A 24,644-nucleotide genomic window follows, 5' to 3' on the forward strand; every position below is an offset into this window, starting at 1 on the left:
AGCCACCCCAGTTCAGACATGGCCATATGCAAATCAGTCTGACCCTGTGCCTCATGGGAACAGTCCAGCCCGAACTGCCAAGCCATGTCTTCCCTGGACCGGAAACAAGCATCCTGGGAAAAGGTCTCTTTGGGTTTTAGCAGGGCGGCCACATACCTCTGATCCTAGTGTTAAGGGATCACATCATCTTCCGCCAGCTCTCTGCATGCGAAGCATCATCAAGTGTGTGGTATGCTCTGTGTAGTGCAATATAAAACGCGCCTAAAGCCAGAGTTGGCCGCAGCTGCATGTATGTTATATCTAGAACCTGCGAAGATCAGACCTCACAACAACCACTGTGTTGAAATAACCTTGAAGGCCTCGGCACTCACTGTACAGACATAGATTACCAAGCAAAGCTGATACTATAGCAAAACATATCATTCTCGTGTGAAGCAAAATATTCTACTAGGCTCAAAGCTCTAATAACAATATGTGCCGTGTGCAGAAGCAGCAGAAAGGTAAAATGGCGTTTAAACTCCTCATAAGCTCATGCTAACTTAACACAGTGTGAAGGGCAAAGCAGATCTATATGACACCCTCCCTTGATCCGAGCACGGATAAGATAAGATAAGATAAGAGGCGGGGCAAATTCATGGAAAGCAGAGTTCAAGAACGACAGTCAGTTCAAATTCGCGCAAGTGAAAAAATAAAAAAAATTCACCCAAAAACAAAATCTCATAAGCAAGAAAATTCAGTCATTGGCTTCAGCAAAGTCAATAGGCCTGGGGCAGAGAAATTTGTCATATGCCAGAAAAAATAAGAATACATTTTTTTTTTTTTAAATGTTCCAATAAATGGTAATGACATACTTCATCCTAACATTGAATATGCAAAATAAGCAGCAACAGCTTCCAATAGGAAATCACTGTTCTCATCCGAAAATAGTTCGGCCATCCAATTTAATAGCGGAAAAGAACATACATGCTCTTCAATTACCGGAGCCTCTAGCACCATCAGAGGGCAACTCGGTGGGTTTTCAATGAAGCTGTGTGCCAAGAAATCTTGCGCCGCTGCGAACACATTCCAACGACCCAGTATTCCATGCATCGCTGCAAAGGCCATAATCCCTCCGTCAGAACAAAGCAATTCATGAGCAACTAAGGGGCTCATGAGCTGGTTATAATCCACATCATGAGACACCGTATTGCAGAGACACAAATCCAGGGGCCAGTCGAAATCGCAACTCAGGCCATGAAAGACAGGCTGGACACATGTAAAATAGGTGAATCGAAATGATAATCCATAAGCTGCACTTAAGGTGGCAAGTGGCAGTGCTCCATAGTACTCAAGCATTCTGTTGCGAAACAGTGCCAGTCGCGACAGCTCGTCTTGAAACACAGGACGTGCATCCATTTTGAATAAAACAAAACAGAAAAAGAATGCCTGCAGCCAGCGCCAGTAGAATGGGAAATCCACCAAATAGGCTGGAAAAGATCGAATGAAAGAAAGCAGGAAAGATTCCAAATATACTTTGAAATGAAGTCACAAGGCCGCTGCTAACCACTTTGAAAAAGTGCGCCAGCCCAGTTGTGGAGGATGCATTAAAAGATTGTGTGAATTAATTCACCGAAATACAATGGCAAGTCAGTATTTAATAAAGCATGCACCTCTGTGCGGGTGTTAGCTACGTGAAGGACAAATGTTTCACGAGCAGATGTGAGGGCAACCTCCCCCTGGGACAACAGAGCTCCCATGTGACTCATCCTATTGAACTCTGCTTCCAAGGTCGGAATCCTGGGCCAGATGGAAACATCCAGTCTCCCATGCGTGGGTGGACACTCCACATTCTCTCGGCAAACCACACGCTCACCGACGGCAACAACACAAGCCACTCCCTCCATTAACCCACAGCAATCCTCACCGTCCAACAGCAAATAACTCCCATTTGCCAGCAATGTGAATGTGGGAACGACAGCAGGCACGAGGGCACCTCTCAAAACACAGGCCAAACTGGGCTCGTCCTGATAACAGGAGCCGCGCAATCGGACACGTCTACACACCAACGAGCGATCCGGTGCCTCAGTTCACTCCCCACCATTCAAACAAACCTCCCCGCCCTCCCCAAGGCATCTATATGTAAAAGGAAGCGACCAGGCTCCATGGAGACAAGAACCTCCAAGAGGCCCTCATCTACCCATGGCAAAGCACTTCACACAGTTGTTAAACTCGAACAGAGGAAACGGGAGAGCCATCAATCCATGGACAAGTCACGTTGCAGCAGTGGCCTCTGCCCCAGAAAACGGCAAAGACTCCAACCGCCCAATGTGCAACATGGAAAAAGAGGCATCTCCCATCGAAAGTAAACGCTGCCTGTCAGTCAAATCAACCAGGGCAAATAGGGAAGAGGTATTCATGTAATGCCATGGCACTTTTCCTGCCTTAAGCGTCTGCAGGGTCCATGCAAACTGGCAATTGATTTTGACCATGGTACAATACAGACACCTAATCTTTCACAATATCAACAACAGATGACACAAGATTATCCAACGTGTAAATGCGGGAAGAAATCTTGTTAATGCTATTATCTACAACTGCTAATATTTTTTCTAAATTAGCTTGATCTATAGCCCTAAGGCGGGTAGCCGCCTCAATCTGGGATGTTTTCCAGAATCCGTTATAAACAGCATATATCCATCTTTTAGATCTACCTTTAGCTGGGCCTTTTATAAAATCATTCAGATCAACATCGTCAGTCAGGATAGATAAATGCTGTTTAACTGACGCCAAGGTAGAATGTTTGAGACAATTCTGACATAATTTGCCTACAGAATAGGTAGTCACAGAATGGTCACTTTCAAAACGGGGATCCACCCTGACCTGCGTAAAGCCTTGAGCCAAACCCAGAAAACGACGCTGGCACGAGTCAGCACTTCTGTGCCAGAGCAACCAGCCATTGGGATCCAAACTGGATATGTTAAAAGAAGAATTTAGCAACAGAGTTTGCAACTCTCTGATCGAAAATTTTGTATTATTACCCCAGCCAGAATATTCTTCTAAGTCAGGGAAAGAGGGAGCATTTCATTTTTTAGCGGTAGCCAATCAAAAGCATGTAGTCTGTGAAATTGTAGAATTCAAAAACAACATATGATTCGGGATGAGACATGCACGGTGCAAAGCCTCAGTGCCTTGCACCTGCCAACTTTTAGAATCCCAAACAGATTTAAGGTCAACTGTTTCCTTCCACAACTCGTACCCTCCAACAGCTAACCGGTCTAGAAAGGACTTCGAGTACAATAATTTAGTATCGGTAAGTCTAACTTTGAATGTGGATCTTTCAGTCATTTTAAAATAAAATGTATTGGGATTAGACTGGTCAAAATCAGTAAAATAAGTGAACCTTTTCAAAAAGGTAGAAGAACTGCCTTGTATAGGAGCCGGACAATGCTCCCATTGTGTATAATTTACAGTGTTCCTCCTGGTATTAGTTTTATGCAGGTAGTGATTGCCAAAATGTTGGTAACAATATAAATCACCGTAATTAGCAGATTCGAAATACAAATCTTCAGCATCAAATGCAGCATAATATTTCGAATCAGAAAACAACGCTTCTACGGCCTGAACATCCCAATCATCAGAACGTATATTTTGTTTAACTACATCCCCCATGTTAACTTTAAGTACATTAGGGACATTTATAAATTCAGTGGGGCCATGGATTTGAAATGTTACAGCATCCCATACAATCCCATCCAGGACAGGCCAGGCAGTGATGTTAACAAAAGCCAAGTCTCTCTTCAATCTGTGTGATGACGAATGGGTTGCCAATGTTCCATTGATATGTCGAATGCAAGTTCTCTCCTCGACATAGTGTCCATTGACGAGACGGAAAAAATAAAACACAAAACCAATTGACATAAAAAGGTAAATCGAAAAAAGCACCAGCCAAATATACGTCCAAGGGGGAATTAAAAAATGTTTTTTAAATAATCTTGCATAAACAGTAATCCTTGAAGGCTTTCTTGATGTGTGTGAAACAGTGTCAAATGAAAATCTGGATTCTGTGGCCAAGCATGTTTGTAAATCAGGCATCAATAAGTCAGTTGGGTAAGTGTAGTCAGTTTCATCAAGTTGAGTACCAGGCAGTGTACTCAAAAAAGGACTAGAAATTGCAGGCATCTCGAGGGCAACCTCAGGCACTGGATTAGCAGCCGGGGCCAAAACAGAATTTCTCACAATCGAAGGACATGAGACTGCCGGTGTCATACTAAGAAGAATCGGCCACTCTGTGTATCTTGACATTGTCAATGGAGATATACCTGTTTTCCTTACGACCTGGAAGTGGTGGCAAAATGACTGTTCTTGTGCCCTTCACACCAAGCACAGGAACTGGAGCTCGATAAGAGGGACCAAATTCTTTCTTGTTTTTGATCTTCTCCCGAACCAGTTCTCCAACTTGGGGTAGCCAGCCAACTACCGGGATCTGCCACGCATCGTCCGAGGTCGAGGGCAAATGTTCCTTTGCAAGACTCTCTCTCGTCTCTTGTAGAGTCTGTAAAACATTGCAATGTTCATCTATGTCAAAGGAGGCAGCAACAGCCGCTGAGTCTAGACCGTCAAGGTCCGGTACATACATCTTGATACCAAAGAGCATCTTGTATGGGGTTCGCCCACCCAGATACCGTCTAGGGAGATTATTAAGGGCACGCTGCACGCCATTGAGGTGGGCCAGCCAGTTCCTGTCAGTGCCTATAACTCGAGCTGTCAAAGACTGCTTTAAGTCACGGTTCATCCGCTCTACAACACTATTACCCTCAGGTCTGTATGGAGATGAAAACTTGACTTGGACCCCCAACGAAGTCATGGCATCCTTATACGCCTTAGAGGCCAAAGCCGGACCCTGATACGAATGGAAGGTACCACAGGCAAAAACCCCTACAAAGACACGCAAGTCTCTTATGACAGATCGTGAATCAGCGCTGCGGTGTGGCCATACCCACACAAAGCGTGTGCATGAATCAACTGCTACTAAGATGTACTTATACACAGTATCAGACGAAAAAGGACCGCCGTGATCTAAATAAACACAACCTAGTGGTTTACTAGATATGTACAACTGTGTCTGGGGCGGACGCGCAGCAGTTGAAGGCTTAATCTGCTGGCAAATGTCACATTGAATGACATAATCACGCGTCTGTTTGTACAGTCCCCGCCACCAGAAACGCTGTTGTAACTGAGCCACAGTAGCCGAAACGCCCGCATGCACAGACGCAACTCCTTCATGGGCAGCTGTGAGCAATGTGTGTCTGCGATCTGCGTTGGGAATCAATCTCTCACCAACGTCAGGTATTTTTAAATAAGGTACTTTATCAGGACTTAAGTGAGGGGAATACTTCGAAGGGAATCCCTTAGGATATTTACTTCCCTTCTCAGTCGCACCAACAGCCGCCAAGATATCATCATCAATCTTACTTTCGGACCGTGTAACTGCTGCAACTAAATATGAAGATATTGCTGATTTCGTGGCCTCATCTGCCTACGAATTGCCAACAGCGTTGACTCCCACGCGCCGATGACCCAGAGTGTGGATTACAAACACAAGTGGCAACTGCTCTTTAAGCTCATTCGGACCCAGATAATTTTATGTTTTATTGTGCTACCTTTGGAATCACGAAAATCATTCTGAATCCAAAGGAACAGGTTTTCATTGTGAGACTGGACACAGTAGTAAGAATCACTCACAATAAGAGTCGTCGCACTAGGATCAGCGTACTCCAATGCAAGCATCAGAGCACGAAGCTCTGCCAATTGTGCAGTGTAGTCCACTACAGTCTGCATGTGCACGACTCTGGACTTGAACTCATCATTCACCATGGCACCTACCACAATGGCGCAAGCGGAAACGTATGCGTGTTTAGAACTATGTGCAATTTGCGCTGAACCATCAGTGTATATGATGCAATGGAAATCCTCCAAAGGCCGCATAGCCAAAGGTGCAGGATGAACTAATTCATATTGCAAATACTCCTGCGACTGTAAGGAGGTATTAAAAAATAAACGTGACATCCGGAGATGTCAGTGATGCTGCCCATTGTATCCACCGTGGGTGCAAAGCTTTAGAATTTGGTACACTGTCATGCTCCATATCAGGGACTGGATGAACCACAATCACCTCAAACTTAACCCCAACAAGACCGAGCTGGTGTTGACGGGTGGTTCATCCAGCCCCTGGTCCTCTCTCTTCTGGCCCCCTTCTCTTGGCCCCTCTCCCGTACCCTCTTCCTCTGTCAAAACCCTAGGCATAAAACTCAATTCTCAACTCACCCTTCACTCCCAGGTTAGTTCTGTGGTATCTTCTTCTTTTCTTGCACTGCACACTATACGCAGGGTGTCTCGCTTCTTCACCTTTTCTGCTCTCAAACTCATCATTCTGGCCATGGTGGTGTCCCGCTTGGATTACGGCAACGCCCTATATGCCGGTATTCCTGCATATAGCTTGCGGCGCCTGCAGCAGATACAAAACCAGGCGGCCCGCCTGGCCTTTAAACTTCCAAAATTCCACCATTCTACCCCTCTTCTGAAATCCTTACACTGGCTCCCCGTGCGAGCCAGGGTTCAATTCAAGCTCGCCTCCATTACCTTTCTGGCCCGACTTGGCCTGGCACCAGTGTTCATCTCTTCTGAGATCGTTCCATACGTTCCCACCAGGGAACTACGCTCGTCCTCCCAGTCCCTCCTCACCATCCCACGCTACCGGAGAAAGAAGTGGGGAGGCTCTAAATTTGCCACCCTTGCCCCAACCCTCTGGAACTCCCTTCCCCTTGAACTTCGTACCATCACCCTGTACCCTCAATTCCGTAAACACCTCAAGACCTTTCTGTTTACGAAGTCCTTTGAATAACATTCCTTCAGTTCTCCCATTCTTTTAACCCCGGATCCTGTTAGTTGTAGCGCCAAGAAACCGCTGGTAGACGCGCGCTCTACAAGTAATTTTAAACTCAAACTCAAAACTCAAACTCAAACTGGCTTTCGTAACTGCCTCCAATGCAGGAAACGGGGTAACAACCAACATGCGTTTTCCCTGTGACAGTGCAAGTTCCTTAAGAATCGCCATCTGCACTGCTGTTAAAACCTTTTCCACAGAGGAAAATCGCATTTCAGCCGAATTGTGCAAGTGTGACTTGTAAGCAATACGTACTGTGTCTCCTTCGTTAAAAGTAAGGTAAGTGAAACCCACCGCTCCAGGGATGATTCTTATCACCAGGTTGGTGTGGTTATCACGAGTCAGTAAGAATTTAGATTCTAGAAGATCAGCCTACAAAGATTGTAAAATAGCTGAGTGCTCTGGCAGCCAGCACGATTTGGTAAAAGTAGGTTGTATCAAAGCATACAAAGGCTTGATACGCTGGGCATATTCAGGAATGTAAGTACGCCCGAAATTCAAAAATCCCAGCAAGGACTGTAATTTCTTCAGTGTTGACGGAGCGCGCAGTTGTGCGCATTTCTCCAAGAAGTGAGGAGCCAATCCTCGACCTTGACCTTCATTGTTGAGCTCGTAGCCCAGGAACAACACTGTGTACTCTGCAATGTGTGACTTTGAAAAGTTAAACTTGTAGCCGAAGTCCGCAAAGCTACAAATTACGCGGTCAACTCGACACAGATGCGCCCAAAGTTCGTCGTCTGTGAGATAAATGTCATCCACATACGAACACGCATCTGGGTCCACTCTCTCCAAGAGAGAGACTATGCGGGCAGCAAAAACGCCTGGACTATTCTTATAGCCCATTGGTAAACGTTTGAACTGTTTTTGTTCACCGCCGCTCGTAAAACTGGTCCATTGGGAACTTAGTCCATACAAATGGTGGGCAAAAAAAGTTGGATATGTCAATGTGGTTTTAAACCGCTTACGCACAAGACTATCCACTAAGGCAGAGCCGTGAGTATTCTGTACTGCACAGGTACGGCAATGCGAGTTCAAATGCCGGTAATCCAATAACAAACGATATGATCCGTCAGGCTTGGTCACAGTAAAAAGAGGGTTATTCATCAGTGACACACATGTTTAAATTACACCTTGATATTCCAATTGTTCAAGGATTTCCGCAACGGAAGCCTTAGCTTCGCGTCTAATGGGATATTGAGGTTGAGGCTGTGGCATAGACCGTAAAGGAATCTCGTGGTGTGGAGATAATTTATCCCAACCACAGTTTGTACGGTACAGAGCCGGCGCAAGGGCTTTAGCCCACTATTCTGCAAAATTCTGCGCATGCTCCTTCGAGACAGTGTGCGCGAAACTAGGGAGGATTACCCCCTCCCATCTCGGAGCTGCGATCACAAAAGGTGGGGGCCAGTCAGCCTCCGCTAACAAAATGTCATAGGTAGTCGTAACATTTTCCCAAAATACCCCTTTTATGGTACGTTGTATGTCACCTTCAACTAAAAGGACAATTTCATAAAGCCTATCAGGGGGAGCTACTCTAGTGTCAGCTGTCTCCACAACAACATAACGGTCAGTCGCTGTCACCTTCAGTAGTGGACGCAGGGCCTCTTGCACTATGATAATCTCCGCCGTGCTGTCCAGCAAGGTCAGAGCCCATGTTTGATTCCGAAGCTGCGTTCTCACTATCTGTGGCATATCTCGCTGTTAAAGCTGCAACTTTCTTCTTCTGAAACTGGGGTCTTTTTGGTGTTGAATCGTCCTGCTTGCCTTTACCGTCTTTCGGGCGGGATTGGTCGCGTCCCTGCTGGCCGCCGCGACCTCTGCCGCCTCCTCCACCACCGGTCGACGAGACCGATGATTCCTGAAAAGAACGAGGAGAGCGTTGTTCAGAAGCCTGAAAACGATCAGGAGATTTTATCGTCGCGCAAGTCATAAATACGTTCTGTAGATGCAGGCACTGGAGATGCAGGACGAGACTCCTGTTTCTGCTGTTGTTGTTTACCCTGTTTTTGTTGTTTTTTCGGCCAATGTTGCTTCTTAGCCTTGGGCTGTTAGTCATTTCCTGACTTTTGCCCCGGGGGTTGTTTTTTCTCTTTGGTTGAGAAAGGCTTGAGTCCCAAACTATTACGGCCTACTGTTTTATAAGCCGCCACAATAATTCTTGCTAACTGTCGGGGTTTGTCGATATTGGGTACAGCCTGCAAAGCATTAGACACCTGAAAGTTCACAGCATCTCCCTTGACATTCGCAAGTGCGAGATCGGAAACTACGTCAAAAGCACTGCATATGCGCTTACCCAATTCAACTGCCGCCTCGGGTCCGTGCTCATCCTGAACATGCTTAAGGACCGTAGGAAGGACAGTCATTGACGGAGTGCCGAAGCACCTCGTGTATACTGCCGCAAAGGTCTTACCCCATGTCTCACAGTCACCAGGTTCCGGGACCAAGTCTTTTGGCATGCTAATTGTCAGAATCCTGTGTTTTTCACGAGGAGTCGTGTTAGGAAATACTGCTTCCAGCTGGTCAAACTTCTCGGCAAGCCAGAAAGGAAAATCATCCCTATTCTGGGGGTGTTTGCCCATTACAGCGTTAACCATCACGGGACTGAGCTTCATGCCGACCTGTCCGGCAGGAAGCGCCGCAGCACCCGGGGCCCTGCCCGGGAGATTGCGGGTAATGTACTGCACTAACAACCGAATTACATTAATTGTGAAAATCCAGTCAAAACAGGCCAAGTTGCGCCTGGAATGGACAACGGACTTAACCTCGGGGCTGTCAAAGAGTGGGGTAGGACGCCATTAAACAAAACACGGTGCTGCCAAGCGTTAATCGGAACTGTCTGTGTCCTATATGGAGTGTAGTCCTGTGGCACGACAGTTGCAGTGTACGTGTCGAACACATTAGTATTTGCATTCACAGCTGGGAAGGTCACCCACGAATAAGAAATCTCATATGGGTAAGCTACTTCCGCACTCACAACCATAATCACAGCTATGCCTTCCACGGGGACATCATAAGCCTGCAAGTGATTGCACACCGCAATGCGACAATGTTTCGGAATGTCCACCGCGGCCATAGTGACACAGAAAGGTTTAGGTGCAAAGTAAACTTTGTAGCACAACTGGGTAGTAACTCAAGGAAACCGTTTTCAAAGAATCAAGCTTGAAAAGACCTATGTAAGTATAGGTAGGTTTGTCCGACACCACTGTTAACCGGAAACAATAGCGAAGGTGTTAAGGACTGAATATAGCACTACTCAAGTGTCATGTAATAAGACCACCAACGATTGGGCGCCATGTCGCAGGGATTCTGCTCCTACACAGAACTGTGCACAGAGACTTGAAACCTTAGTGAATTAGGGTGTGCCAAAACTCACCTTAGTACCCAAAATCCCCTACCAGACTAGCAATCAGTGTCTCATTGGTTCTTACAAACTCCCAATGTTTAGACAACCCAGAACATGGACTTAGAACACATCAGGTAACGTGGAACACATGAACACTCTTTCGGTATACTAACATATCAATCCAGAACGAGGAGTCAATGAAGACACGTGCACGTTTTAAATGTTTATTTCTAATGCAATGTTCTCAAGCGCAGTATCTTAGCTAATACAAGAAAACATATTATAAGAAACAAAGTAAGCAGCATAGTTACTAGTCCATAGAATACAAAGGGAGAAAGCATGTTAAAATTCTAGAGGGAAGAAGGCTAAATTGCACCTAAATCTTACCCTCCCTTGCTAGTGTATTATATTATATCTAAAGAAGGTCTCTTTGGGTTTTAGCAGGGCGGCCCCATACCTCTGATCCTAGTGGTAAGGGATCACATCATCTTCCACCAGCTCTCTGCATGCGAAGCATCATCAAGTGTGTGGTTTGCTCTGTGTAGTGCAATATAAAACACGCCTAAAGCCAGAGTTGGCCTCAGCTGCATGTATGTTATGTCTAGAACGGGTGAAGATCCGACCTCACAACAACCACTGTGTTGAAATAACCTTGCAGGCCTCGGCACTCACTGTACAGACATAGCTTACCAAGCAAAGCTGATACTATAGCAAAACATATAATTAATTTATTTATTTTTTATTTTTAAAGTTTTATATAGCGCTGGCTAGACCCGAAGGTATTAGAGCGCTTTAAATGAGCATCAGATCATAGTTACAGGTTACATTGTTACAAAGGTTACACAGTTCTTAGAGCATGGCAACATAGTTACTTGTAAGGTCGAGATAAACAATAAACACAAATACGTAAGGGAAAAAGCAGGCAAGGTGAGATATTCAGGGGAGGGGGGGTTGGAGCAGGGGAAGTAGACAGATAATGAAGGCGGGAAAGAGGAGGGGAGGGTGTGAGGCACAGCATGGGGAGAGGAGGGGAAGGGTGACGGGGACACAAACCGGTAGACGAGTCAAGGCAACGTCCAAAGTCCAGTAAGCTGTGATCCCAGGGGAAGTGGTATCCCTTCCCTATCTCTATTGCGAGAGGCTCCCTTTACGCAGTGGACTCTCTCAGAGGGGTCTCTGAGACTCCAAGGCCTACATACTGGATCTTTCCCCAAAAAGGGGAGAGGGAGTGCTTTGGCAAGGGGTGCCATAACATACCTCAAGTGTGAGTGGCTCCCTTGGCGCAATGAACTCACTCAGCGGGTTCGCTGAGACTCCAGAGTATAAATATTGGATATTTCCCTAACAAGGGGAGAAGGAGTGCTTAGTCAAAAGGGCACAAAGGACAGGGGGGTAGGCAGAGTAGCAGGCAAGGGGAGAGATTCAGGGGAGAGAGGATAGGAGCTAGGGAGGAGACAATAAGGAGAGACGAAAAGAAGTCTGACTAAAGACCGACTGGGTAGGTGACGACCAAGGAGGGAATCCACAGCCCATCTCCCCTATAGCTAAACCAAGTAGCTCCATCGGGAATCAGACAAAATAGTTCAGTCTCAATACATTGAGAGAGGAGGGAGGGAGAGACATAAATAAAAGGGAGGATGCGGTAGGAGACGACAGGAGAGACGAAAGGAAGTGCAACAATGCGGTTCAACAATATACCAGAAAAAGATCAACAAGTAAACATTATATCAAACAATCAGCAATACAATTAGGGGAGGAGAAAAAGGAGAGAGAAAGTAGTGAGGCGTAGGGGAGGAGGGAAAGTGAGGATAAGGGAAGAGACAACCGTAGAGACGAAAGGAAGTCTGTCTGAAGACCGACTGGGTAGGTGACGACCAAGGAGGGAATCCACGGCCCATCTCCCCTATAGCTAAACCAGGTAGCTCCATCGGGCATCAGACAAAATAGATCAGTCTCAAGTGGCGAGGGAAGAGGTTTACAGAAAAACAGGGTGGGGACAAAGGGCAAGGGCATGTGAGGGCAGAGGACGGAAGCAAAATATTCTACTAGGCTCAAAGCTCTAATAACAATATATGCCGTGTGCAGAAGCAGTAGAAAGGTAAAATGGCGTTTAAACTCCTCATAAGCTCATGCTAACTTAACACAGTGTGAAGGGCAAAGCATATCTATATGACATACCTGTTAAAATAGGTCAACAATTTATTAATGTAATCCCATATTATGGTCCCATATATGAGGACCTCACTTCTCTACAAATACTGGGTTGGCCACTGTTAGACCAGGTAGTTTGTGGCTGGCACACATAGAAGCCAGGCAGAATCCACCGTCCTAGACAGGGCTTGTTTGATAACCTGTGCTCACCCTTGGGTAGCTTGGCATTGAGCAGTCAAGCTTATCCTCAGGGTCAAAGTGTAGAGAATTGGCACAACCCACACCTTCCATAAGTTAGAATAGAAAAAGTTGAGGATCTATTTTGGGAGGAAGGGCACTAAGGACATTGCTGCATCACAGGTATTAAATGTAGAGGATGAGAACAGGTATTTTTCTTTTATATTGTTTTTCATACAACCAATTACAAATAATAACCAAACAACTCAGTATAACACAGGCATTACAGACTTAGATCATTGTTCAGATTTACAGAACTTAAGTGGTCATATAAAAGTTGGGCAATGGTATTAGAAACTTTTAATCATTAAAATAAATTGAGTATATTACACAGAAATGGTCATACTCAACAGGGGCAATTGAGACCATGCAGCGTGGATAAAAAAAACATTAGCTATAGTACACTGCTCTCCACAGTTCCAACTTTCACAGAATACAGTTTGTGAATAAATAAGTGCTCTAAAATACTGCGTTGAAACTAAACAAATTCGGAACAAATGCTGCACCAACATGCTCACAGTGTTTAGATAACTCTATATAACCGACTGGGAAAGTCCACAGTTACATAATTATTGAAATTAATTTTTTAGATATCATAGTACTAAGCTGGAGATTCAATTAATTCCACCCCCAGAGCTATTTACTTCAGTTTCATTGAAAAGGAAATTTGAACAAATCTTAATAATCAAATTGTAGTTTTCATCTCCTTTGGAATTGCTAGATCTATTATTACAACTATGTGGAATGCAGCTTCCTCACCAATGCATGCACACTAACATGACAACATGTAAAAAAATCAGGTGCTCAGAGTATGCATTGTTTCCTCACCATCATGAAGACAGGTGATTTTTTTATTTGGGGGAAATTTTGCAGAGCACAGTTTATTGATTGTATCAGTATTAGAAGGTGGTATATTTTGAATCAATTCATATTCAAATGTACAATTTTTTTCATGTGCAATGCTAATACTTTTGCATCCCATTAAATAAAAAAAGACAATATTGGTGCCATGATGTAAGATTCACAACAACCATAACGAAAGCAGTTGGACTAGACCTCCACTTTATGATATATGTATATATATATATTTGAAGAAATAAATGGTAGTTATAGTTAGGACCTTGTTTCTATTCAAAAAGCGTTTTTGTTTTGCCAATATCTTTTGGCGCCGTTTGACGAATCTTCGTGAATTTTTCTAAACTAACGGCCCACTCACTTCAGCTGCTGTTTTGAAAGTTTCAGGGTGCTTCGTCAAGCGGGGGCTGAGAAAGAGGGGGGGGTCCCAAAATACTTTTTTTCCATGTTAATTTCCATAGGAAAATGTTGATGCAGATACAGCCCGAACTGCTGATAGGAATTACACCAGAGTGCACTCTTTTTGTCAAATGGTGTAAATCCATTCAGTAGTTCCTAAGAAATTTAAACATTTCCCCCTAGGCCTGCTCAGGGGACCCCCATGGCCCAAAAATCTTTTTTTTTAAATATTTTGGGCGTGATTCGCGTTGGGTCCACGGATCCAGCTGAAAATTAAAAAAACAAACGAAGCACAGGCTCCAGCACTTCGTTTAATTAGGCCCCCAAGTGGGTCATGTCCCAGGGGCAATAATCAAAATACATGCAGGGGCCTTGCGGGCCTCGGCAGCCCCGGGGAGCGCTACCTCCATGGGCTTTATTTTTTTAATAAATGTGTGAGGGGGCTTCTTCCCCCCGCAGCCTAGGGGGTAATTATGTTAAATGCGGGAGCCCCAGGGACCGCCACCTCCCTGGGACTATATTAAAAAAGAAAGTGTGGGGGGGTTTGAGCCTTCCCACACAGCCCCCGGAGACCACCACCTCCCCGGGGCTTTATTATTGTTGGAGGGGGGCTGCGCAGCCCCCTCAGGGAGCGGTAAATGGCCCTGGGCCAGATCCAACAATGTCCTGGGGTGCCGACGACCCGGACATTGCAGTTTGCTTTGGCTTGGCAGGAGCAAACTCTGCTTTGCTTCATGGAAGCGCGAGTATTGAAAATGCTCTTGCTTCCATGAAGCGAAGAAAATTGCACGTTTGCAGATCCTCTGCCCAAAAGCAATGCTAGCTCCTGCAGGAAGCGGGGAGCCGTCAGGGGCCTTGATGCTCCCCCCACAGTCCCCAAAAATTGGTGAAGCCCCGGGGGATGGGGTACCAGGGGTCGAAAATGGCCTGGGAGGGGGTGGCTTGGCCCTCCTCTTTTGTTTCAATTTTTTTTTAAATAAATGGCTGGGCCACGGGCATGGAGAGGGGAGCCGCCGGGCCCCCCTCCCTTGAAATGATTAGGAAAAATGGCCATGCCGAGGGGGTTGGGGTCCACGGTGCGGGATTGGCCTTGGGAGGTGCGCCACACAGCCCCCCCTCCCCTTTTCTGAATAATACAAAAAAAGAAAGGCCTAGCCCCAGGGGATGGGGTCTCCAGAGCCAAAATCAGCCTAGTGAGGGGGGCCGAATCACCCCCCTCCTTTCTTTTCTCATTTAAATAAAAAAAGGGTAATCAGTGATGTCATCATCAGTGATGTCACTGACCATATCATGAGTGATGTAATATGTGAGATCATAAGCAGTGCATTGCAGGGGTGCGATGTTATAGTTAGCTCAGTTAACTATAACAGCTAAATTGTTATGGTTTTGTATGAGGGAAATGTCATCCTAACTATAACATCCCTGTCACCTTTGTTTTTTTCTGTGAATTTATAGGTTTTTAAATACTAATTTCTAACTAAAGCATCCCTGAAACCTCAGATTTTTTCACTAAAATTATATGTGAACAAGGGCTCTTGAAGCCCGAAACGCGTATTGCCCTCCTGTTTTTACCAGCTGCAATAAAGTAAGAGCCTGTGAAATACGTGGTCCGTCTCCTGCTTTGCCTCGCCGGTCCTGGGTGGATCAGGAAGTGGTGTTCGTGGAGTTTTATGCATATATATGTATATATATATATATATCCAGATACTAACATGGACAATGCATGCTGGGACAGGTAGGCGTTTGAGCCATTAACGCCCTACCTAGGATGTATGCGCAAGGTATACACCTTTAAGGAGTGGTGCGCTGAGCAACCTATCAGGCGGGGGCAGATATTACATCTAAGAAGCACGACCCTCCCTGAACTAAACACACCCCTGGCGCTGAAGAAGGCGGAAAAATACGCCGAAATGCATTCGCCTAAAGCGGGATTGTGGGATAGTTACTCGCCTTTGCCTGTGGAATAAAAGCTGTTTTCCATGGTTCCCCTGCTGTTGGTCTCTTCACTGGATCTTCGTGATAAGGTGTGGAATTGCTATATATATATATATTTTTTTTTTTTTGGGAGTGCAGTAGCGTGTGCAGTACGCCTGGATAAGAGCTATTATGTCCAGCATAACCGAGAGAGAAGAAGCGGCAACTGACATTTTTAAATCAAGGTCCGAGAATAGACAGTCGGAAGCGGCAATCGCGGCAGCTGCAGAAACTCCCCCGAACAATGTAACAATACTATTTCAGCAACTTGAAAAGGCCCACGAGAGGGAGCTGAGAAAGTGGTGGGAGGCCACCTCTCTGCAACGATATGTAGACTGCGACCGCATTCCGAGAGGACTTAGAATATTTACGGTGCCTGCGTACGAGAATCCAGATCCCCAACTCCTGAAGGATTGGGCAGCATACACCGCGGAGTCAGCCAAAGGGATGGTAAAAATGTTGATCCACTATGCGTGGAGTGATCATGAAAAATCCCTGTTGGAAATAAAGAGGTTGGACGATCTAATCAGCAAAGAAAAAGATGCAAAGCATGCGAGCGACTTAAAGACCGTAATGTTAAAACGCCTTAAGGATTATGAACAAACAATAAGACGCAGAAAACAAACAAAATTTCAGCGTGATGAGCAAGATTATAAATCAGGCCGAATTTTGACCTTCACCCGCAAATATGATGGTGCCAGGAAAAAACTGAACAAAAGCGGAGCCACAGCTAGCGGAGGTCGAGAAACATCAGAATCCGAGGCATCCGAGGGTGAGCAAACAAGAAGCAAAGCAGGAAAAAACAGAACAGATGGAGAAACAACAATGGCAATGGAATCTCCGTTTTTTCAGGAATATCAACTAATCAGGGAAACACGACAAAGACCAGTACCAAGAACGCATCCCCCACCGCAACAGCAATTGAAAAACGTTAAAAAAAGGAAAACAAGGAGGGGGAGAAAAAGCGGGAGAAGAAATGGCCACCCCGAGAATTACCAGAAGCAGGGGGAGAAGGGGCAAATGGTGAGCCAGATGTCAACGAAAACAGTTGTAAACCTTTCAAGCAGAACTCTAACAGACGACGAATTGAAGGTATTGCAACTGGGACCTAGCTTCTGCCCAACCACAGGATACGACTATGCTGAAGTCCGGATAGATCTTTTTAAATATACCAGAAAATTAAAACTACATAAAATATTTCTAACCAATCCAAGAAATGAGATTGCTACCACAACTGAGGTAGATGATCCTGATGAAGTCGAGGAACTCACAGAAGACAATTTTCGAGCCTTGACAACAATGCAATCACTGGAAACCATAAGTGCTGGCGAGAATGAAGAAAGAAACACCCAAGAATTTCTCGAACAAGCGGGAATCCCCCAGATCGGTGGACATACTAAATAAAAAAAAAGTCTAGAACTGTACCACAGACTATGTACGATACCATTGATGTATTTAATGATGCAGTAATATCAGACCTTAAAGATTTAGCAAGAAAATCATGCGCTGGAATCCAACATTACAACATACCACGAAAATATTGGGATGCCATGAAGTCTTTAAAAGACAATAAAAATATCGAAATAAAACCATCGATAAAGGCGGTAATATGGTGATAATGAATAAACAACACTACCATAAGGAGGCTATGCGACAGCTGGAAGATGAAGAATGTTACACCGCTATTCATCGGAAGGATTACGTGATATGTATAGAACAATATCACAAACTATTAGGGAACTGGAGAGATGAAGGCATGCTAAACCAAGACGAATATCTGTTCCTTTATTGTGATACGCCAACTCTACCAACATTCTATCACCTTCCAAAAATTCATAAACATTACACCAATCCTCCGGGCAGACCAATTGTGGCATCCATCAATAGCCTGCTAGAAAATACTGCTATTTACATAGACTCCTTCCTGGCCCCAATAGTAAAGGATCAGGCATCCTTTATACAAGACACTCAAGATTTCTTGAGACTAATTGAAGGAGTTACCTGGGAGGAGGACATGCTATTGATAACTTTGGACATTACCAGCCTATATACTTGCATCTGTCATACAGATGGTTTGACAGCAATTAAATGGTTTCTGGGTAAAAGGCATCCTAAATTCATTAAACATAATGCCATGTTACTAGATATGATCACCTACAGCTTACAAAATAACATCTTTACCTTTGCAGGCCAACTGTACCGACAAAAACGGGGCACAGCGATGGGTACATGCTTCGCCCCCAGCTATGCGAATTTATTCGTCGGCTGGTGGGAAAAGCACGTAGCCTGGGGGGAGACCAACGATCTATGGTTGAACAAGATTATATTTTGGTCAAGATACATCGATGACCTTTTTATCGTCTGGCGTGGCACTCATCCCTCGGCTGAGGAATACATTGCTACCCTAAACGATAATGTTTTGAACCTAAATTTTACAGGAACAATTCGCGACAAAACAGTAAATTATCTTGACCTAGAGGTCTATGTAGAGAACAACACAGTACTAACACGTCTTTTCAGGAAACCGACGGCGGGGAACGCTGTTCTCCACGCAGGAAGCCATCACCCTAAAAGTCTAATCAAAAGTATACCCTACGGAGAACTCTTGCGTCTTAAACGCAATTGTACCACGGATGTGAGCTTTAACATAGCCAAAAAGGAAGCACTACAACGCTTCAAAGAAAGAGGATATACTAGTGGAGATTTAAAATTGGCAGAAAACAAAGTACAGAAAATAGATAGAAAAAATCTTCTTTCGGCCAAAAATAAGAACATAAACCCCAGTGGAACCCCTGTCCGTATGATTACTAAATACAATAAGAAATCCGCCAACATTGTTCAAATTTTCAAAAAGAACTGGCATATTCTCCTGACAGACAGAGTACTAAAACATCATCTCCCAGACCGCCCCCCCATCACTTACAGGAGAAGCCCATCTATTGGGGATCAGTTAATCCATAGCCACTTTAACCAATCAGGATTTCTAAAAAATAAATTGGGAATCAATGGCTTCTTCCCCTGTAAGAACTGCAAAGCTTGAAAAATTCAGTAGTAAGAAGACTACCTTTGAAGGCAGACCGGGGGACCACAGGCCTGTCCGTACCATAAAACAGTTCCTTAACTGTAATTCTGATTTTACCGTATACTGCTTGACGTGCCCCTGCAAAAAAAGATCTATTGGCAGCACGATCAATGCAACTAAAAAGTGTATATTAGAACACATGCGCGCAATTACAAATAAGCACACTGCCTACCCTGTTGCTCTTCATTTTGAAACACACCACCAGAACAACAGGAATCTATTGCAATTTTATTGCATAGACAGAGTAGAAAAACATGAGAGGGGTGGAGACCGGGCTAGGAAATTGAGGGCTCTGGAGTCCCGATATATAATCGACCTACAAAGCATGAGTCCAGAAGGACTTAATAAAGATGAAGAACTGTGGACCCATTTAGAATAAAAACTGTCTTGAGACCTGAGTTTCTGTAATAAGGCATTTGTAAATATGAACTATTGTAGGAAAAATTTATATATTTTCCTTTGTCTTCTGTGTTCTTTCCTCTTGCTAACCATTCCCTCTTCTCTTCTTCTCTTTTCTCTCTTCTTCTTCCCCTTTACTAACTTTATTGTAAGAATATTGCTCTAGGGGAGTAAAAACTTTACAAATCCTTATGCTGGATTAGAATTTGCCCATTCAGGGCACAATTATGAAACAGCACTAAAAGATAAATGAATTATAAATTGATGACTGTACTGTATGTATACACACATGCATTAGTGCTGTTAAAATTGTAATGTAATATTACACAAATTTAGTTTGTATATAGTATTATTTTTCTTTTTCTGCACAAGCACTTTGCACTTTGTTTGTTTTGTATACTTTAGAAAACACACTGTAAGATGGCTGCCATACATACTCTCGCAGTTATACGTCTTTTATGTCTATGAAAATTCATGACGTAAGGTGGTTTTAAAATGGACACTTTGTGTACTAACAAACTGACATCGAGAAAGCCGTGAGGCGAAACACGTCTGTCGGAGGGGGGGTCCTTGCACCAATAAAGCATCTTGCTTTGGATACTTCGTGTGTGCCTTTTCTCTTGTTCGAATCAGATGAAGATGAAGATTGGAAGAAATATATATATATATATATATATATATATATACATATATATATATGTATATATATATATATATATATATATAGAGAGGGAGAGAGAGAGACAGATAGTGAGAGATACTAGATATACACAATAAAAACATAAAAAATATACACAATTGAATAAGAAAAAATATAAATTAATGTAGAAAATAAATTGGAAAATTTAAGTTTTTGAGCAGCGCCTCTGTATGCTTGTAATTAGTGTCGTTAGTTCAGGAAGTGACTGTGCGGTGCCAATATAAGCACCACCCGAGCGTGCTGACAGCAGTGACTTATATTTTGTGCTGTTTTCATGTCAGAAGAGCAGAGCCACAAATTTTGCTGGTGTACCAGTGTGCAGATGGATTAGTTACTTACCTGTAATCCGAGTTCTCTTCCAGGGGTATCCTCATCAAAGTCATAAGCATTAGAATATTCCCGCCGATGTGCGGGACCCCGGAAACACTATATTATATGTGCCCCTCATATATATACTCATATATATATAAATACATATATATATATATATAACATGCAATAGCAGCCAATAAAAACAGAGCTGAAATATGCTGTGTCGAATTTCCACCATACATGTAATCATAATAAGCATTAGAAACATGAGAAACAACAAAAACGTTTGTTTAGAAATTGTTTTAATGCTCAGAAAGCAGTAGAAATTCTTATAACTCACTGGAAGCATAGAAAGCTCCCAGGCTGCATTGCAAATACACAGTCTAAAAAGACTGAAAAGCTAACCTGTAGCTGCATAGCAATAAACTGACACCGTGCCTTTAAGGCACTCATGACCCCCAGTATCCCATCATGCCTCAGGGGTGACAGTTAGGTCAGTTGTTCTTTTCGGAGACTGAAAATAAACCCAATAACAAATAAGTTAACAATATCTCCTTATTAAAGAATGTCCTTTGCCCGGGGAGGCGGGAGGGTTGCTTATGACTTTGATGAGGATACCCCTGGAAGAGAACTAGGATTACAGGTAAGTAACTAATCCTTCTCTTCCAGGGGATCCTCATCAATAGTCATAAGCATTAGAATAGAATAGCGAGCCTCACCTCATCTCCCTGCGGGCAAAGGAGTAACAATACAGTAATAAACCATATTAAGCCTAGTAAACACTAAGCTCGTATAGGCCGTAGGCTACCCAAATAGATTCCTCAAAGAGGCTTGTCCTACTTGAGTATCGGCCCTGGAATCAGACTCGAGACAGTAATGTCTCGTAAAGGTATGAACTGATTTCCAAGTCGCAGCCTTGCATATCTCCGACATTGGAATGTCGTGCAAGAAGGCTACTGTAGCGGCCTTCCCTCTAGTGGAATGCGCTTTGGGTGACTGCAATAAAGGCTTGCCTGCAAGCTGATAAGCCAATTTAATGCAAGGGACAATCCATCTCGCGATGGACCTCTTGGCCGCTGGAAAACCTGTTCGCATTGAACCATAGTTCACAAACAGTTGATCCGTTTTCCTATACCCTTTGGTCATTTCCAAATAGAACTTGAGCACTCTTTTAAGATCTAAGGAGTGAAGTGACCGCTCGGCTGGGGTCGTAGGATTTGGAAAAAATGACGGGAGGGAAATGGACTGATTTATATGAAAATCAGAGATGACTTTAGGTAAGAAAGCAGGATGAGCCCTTAGGACTACCCTATTGTGATGAAAGATAGTGTATGGTTCTTTCGCACAGAGAGCTTGAATCTCGCTGACTCTGCGAGCAGAGGTAATCGCCACAAAAAAGGCCGCCTTCCAAGATAGATGTTGCAAAGAGGCCTTGTGGATGGGCTCAAAAGGTGGTGACATTAACCTGGATAGCACCAGGTTTAATTCCCATGGAGGAGAAGGATTTCGCACAGGGGGATAGACTTTCTTCAACCCCTGGAGGAAGTCCTTAACCACTGGAACCTGAAAGAAAGAAACCTGATCTGGTGATTTTCTGTATGCTACTATGGCTGACAAATGCACCCTAATAGAAGCGTATTTCAAACCAGCAGTAGCTAGGGAAAGGAGGTATGGCAAGATGACGTCCTCCTGTCCTTTAGTCGGGTCAAGGTGATGATCTCTACACCATATGAAAAACCGCTTCCACTTAAACGCATAGGACGCTCTCGTGGAAGGTCTCTTGGCCTCCTTTAAAATGTTCATGCACTCAGGAGGCAAGTTCAAATGCCCATATTGCAGGACCTCAGGAGCCATGCTGTTAGGTTCAATGATGGGAGGTTGGGATGCATTATCCTCCCGTTCATCTTGCTCAACAGGTCCGGCCTGCAAGGGAGTCGTCTGTGTGGACACACAGACAGATGTAGAAGGTCCGGGTACCACCACTGCCGTGGCCAATCCGGAGCTATCAGGATCATGTCCATGTTCGACCTGCAGAGCTTGGAAACTACTCTCGGAATCAGAGCCAGGGGAGGAAACGTGTAAGCGAATGTCCCTGACCAATCCATCAATAGAGCATTCCCCTGAGTCCCTGGCCGGTGGAACCTGGACGCGAAGGCGTGGCATTTGGAGTTTTCGTCGTCTGCAAACAAATCTATGGTTGGACGACCCCAGCAACGAAAAAGCTCGTCCACCACTTCGTCGTTTAGCACCCAGTCTGGCTGATCTTCGAAGTGCCTGCTGAGTGCGTCTGCTTTTACGTTCAACTCGCCTGGAAGGTGCACCGCCACTATCGTGAGGCCTCGAGAGAGGAGCCAATGCCAGATTGCCTGAGCCTCTCGAGACAGAGGGCGAGATCTTGTGCCTCCTTGTTTGTTCAGATAGAACATGGTGGTCGTGTTGTCCGTCTGAACTAGGACTGAGTTGGACTCTATCGCTGGTAAAAAAGCTTTGAGAGCCAGGAATACCGCTCTGAGTTCCAGCATATTGATGTGGTATGTTTGCTCCTGCGCAGACCACAGGCCTTGAATCTGAAGCGGACCCATATGCGCTCCCCAACCTTGCAGAGAGGCATCCGTCACTATCGACTGGCTTGGAAGAGGCTGGTGAAACCGAATCCCCACTAGCAGATTCTTTCTCCGTGTCCACCATTTGATGGCGTCTTTCGTCGCTTGGGAGAGCTTGATGCGATCCTCCCAAAGACCTGTCGCCTGGTCCCATTGATCCTCCAGGGCCTGCTGTAGAGGCCGCATTCTCAGCCTGGCGTTTGGGATGAGAAAGATGCAGGATGCCATGGAACCCAGCAGGGATGCTACTTGTCGGGCTGTTGGAAGCCGAGATTCTAGCAGAATTCCACATTTCTGGTTCAGGGAAAAAAGTCTCTCCTCCGAAGGAAACGCTTTTCCCACTTTTGTGTCCAGAACGGAGCCTAGGTAGTGAATCGACTGTGTAGGCCGCTGGACTGACTTCTCCAGATTCACATGGAGACCGAGCCTGTGCAATTGGAGAAGACACAGATGTAGATCGTGTTTTACCCGCACCGGAGACGGACCTTTTAGGAGCCAGTCGTCCAAGTATGGGTATAGGAAGAGTCCCTTCTTGTGCAGAAAAGCCGCCACCACTGCCATGCATTTGGTGAAGACTCGTGGTGCGGACTTGAGACCGAAGGGTAGCACTGCGTACTGATAGTGTTTGTTCCCTACGACAAACCTCAAGTACTTGCGATGTTGCTGAGCAATTGGGATGTGAAAGTACGCATCTTGCAGGTCCACCGAACACATCCAATCTCCGACTTGAAGATGTGGGCATATTTGGTGAAGAGCCAGCATGCGGAACTTTTCTCTGATGATGATCTTGTTTAGAAGTCGTAGATCGAGTATTGGTCTGAACTTGTCCTCCTGATCTTTTTTGGGGACAAGAAAGTACCTGGAGTAAACTCCCTTTCCTCTTTGAGCGAGAGGAACCTCCTCTATCGCTCGCTTTTGTAGTAGGACTTTTACCTCTCTTCGGAGCAAACTTAGTTGGTGAGGGGAAGCGCTCTTTGGAGGTATGTTCTTTGGAGGAGCAAGGAAACGTAGTTTGTATCCATTGCGCAGTATATTCAGCACCCACTGATCCTTGGTGATGCTGACCCACTCTGCCAGGTGTTGTGAAGCACTTCCTCCCACTGGAGTGGGCAACGGCGCCAGAGGAAGCCACTGATCAGGCTTTTCCTCCTCTTGTAGTGGTAGAGGATTGTTGATGACCTCCTCTACCTCTGCCAGGTTTACCTCGAAACTGGGGTTTTCCTTGGGCTTTACTTTGGGACCATTGAGGGGTTTGAACCCTCTGTTGAGCCCCTCTCCCCCTGTTGGGCTTGAAACGACGCTTGAACTCTTTCTTCTTTTCCAAGCCCACCGCTTTCACTGTGTCCAGTTCCGTCTTCATTCGGGTCATTTCTTCGTCAGCATGCTCACCGAAAAGAGCGGAACCCGAAAAGGGGAGATTAAGGATGCGATGTTGAGCATCCGGCTTCAGGCCTGTCAAGCGCAACCATGCCGATCTCCTGGCACAAACCCCATGAGAATAGGAATGCGCCGACAGGACAGCACCATCCGCAGCCGTGCTTATCATCTGATTCGCCACCAGACATCCTTCAGTCACGGTCTCTTCAAAGTCCTGCTGGTCTTCTTTTGGCAGCTTGGCTTTGAACCTTTCCATAGAGTCCCATAAGGCTCTGTCGTACCGACCCAGA

The 24,644-nt window shown here is 44.9% G+C and overlaps 1 protein-coding gene across 1 annotated transcript in view; it reads right to left on the reverse strand.

Moving 5' to 3' along the window:
- The window catches only part of METAP1D (methionyl aminopeptidase type 1D, mitochondrial), a 953,302-nt gene that overhangs the window by 332,688 nt on the left and 595,970 nt on the right, over positions 1–24,644 (reverse strand). The window lies entirely within an intron of this gene.

This window comes from Lissotriton helveticus, chromosome 3_1 (assembly GCF_964261635.1).
Source record: "Lissotriton helveticus chromosome 3_1, aLisHel1.1, whole genome shotgun sequence".
Lineage (NCBI taxonomy): Eukaryota > Metazoa > Chordata > Amphibia > Caudata > Salamandridae > Lissotriton > Lissotriton helveticus.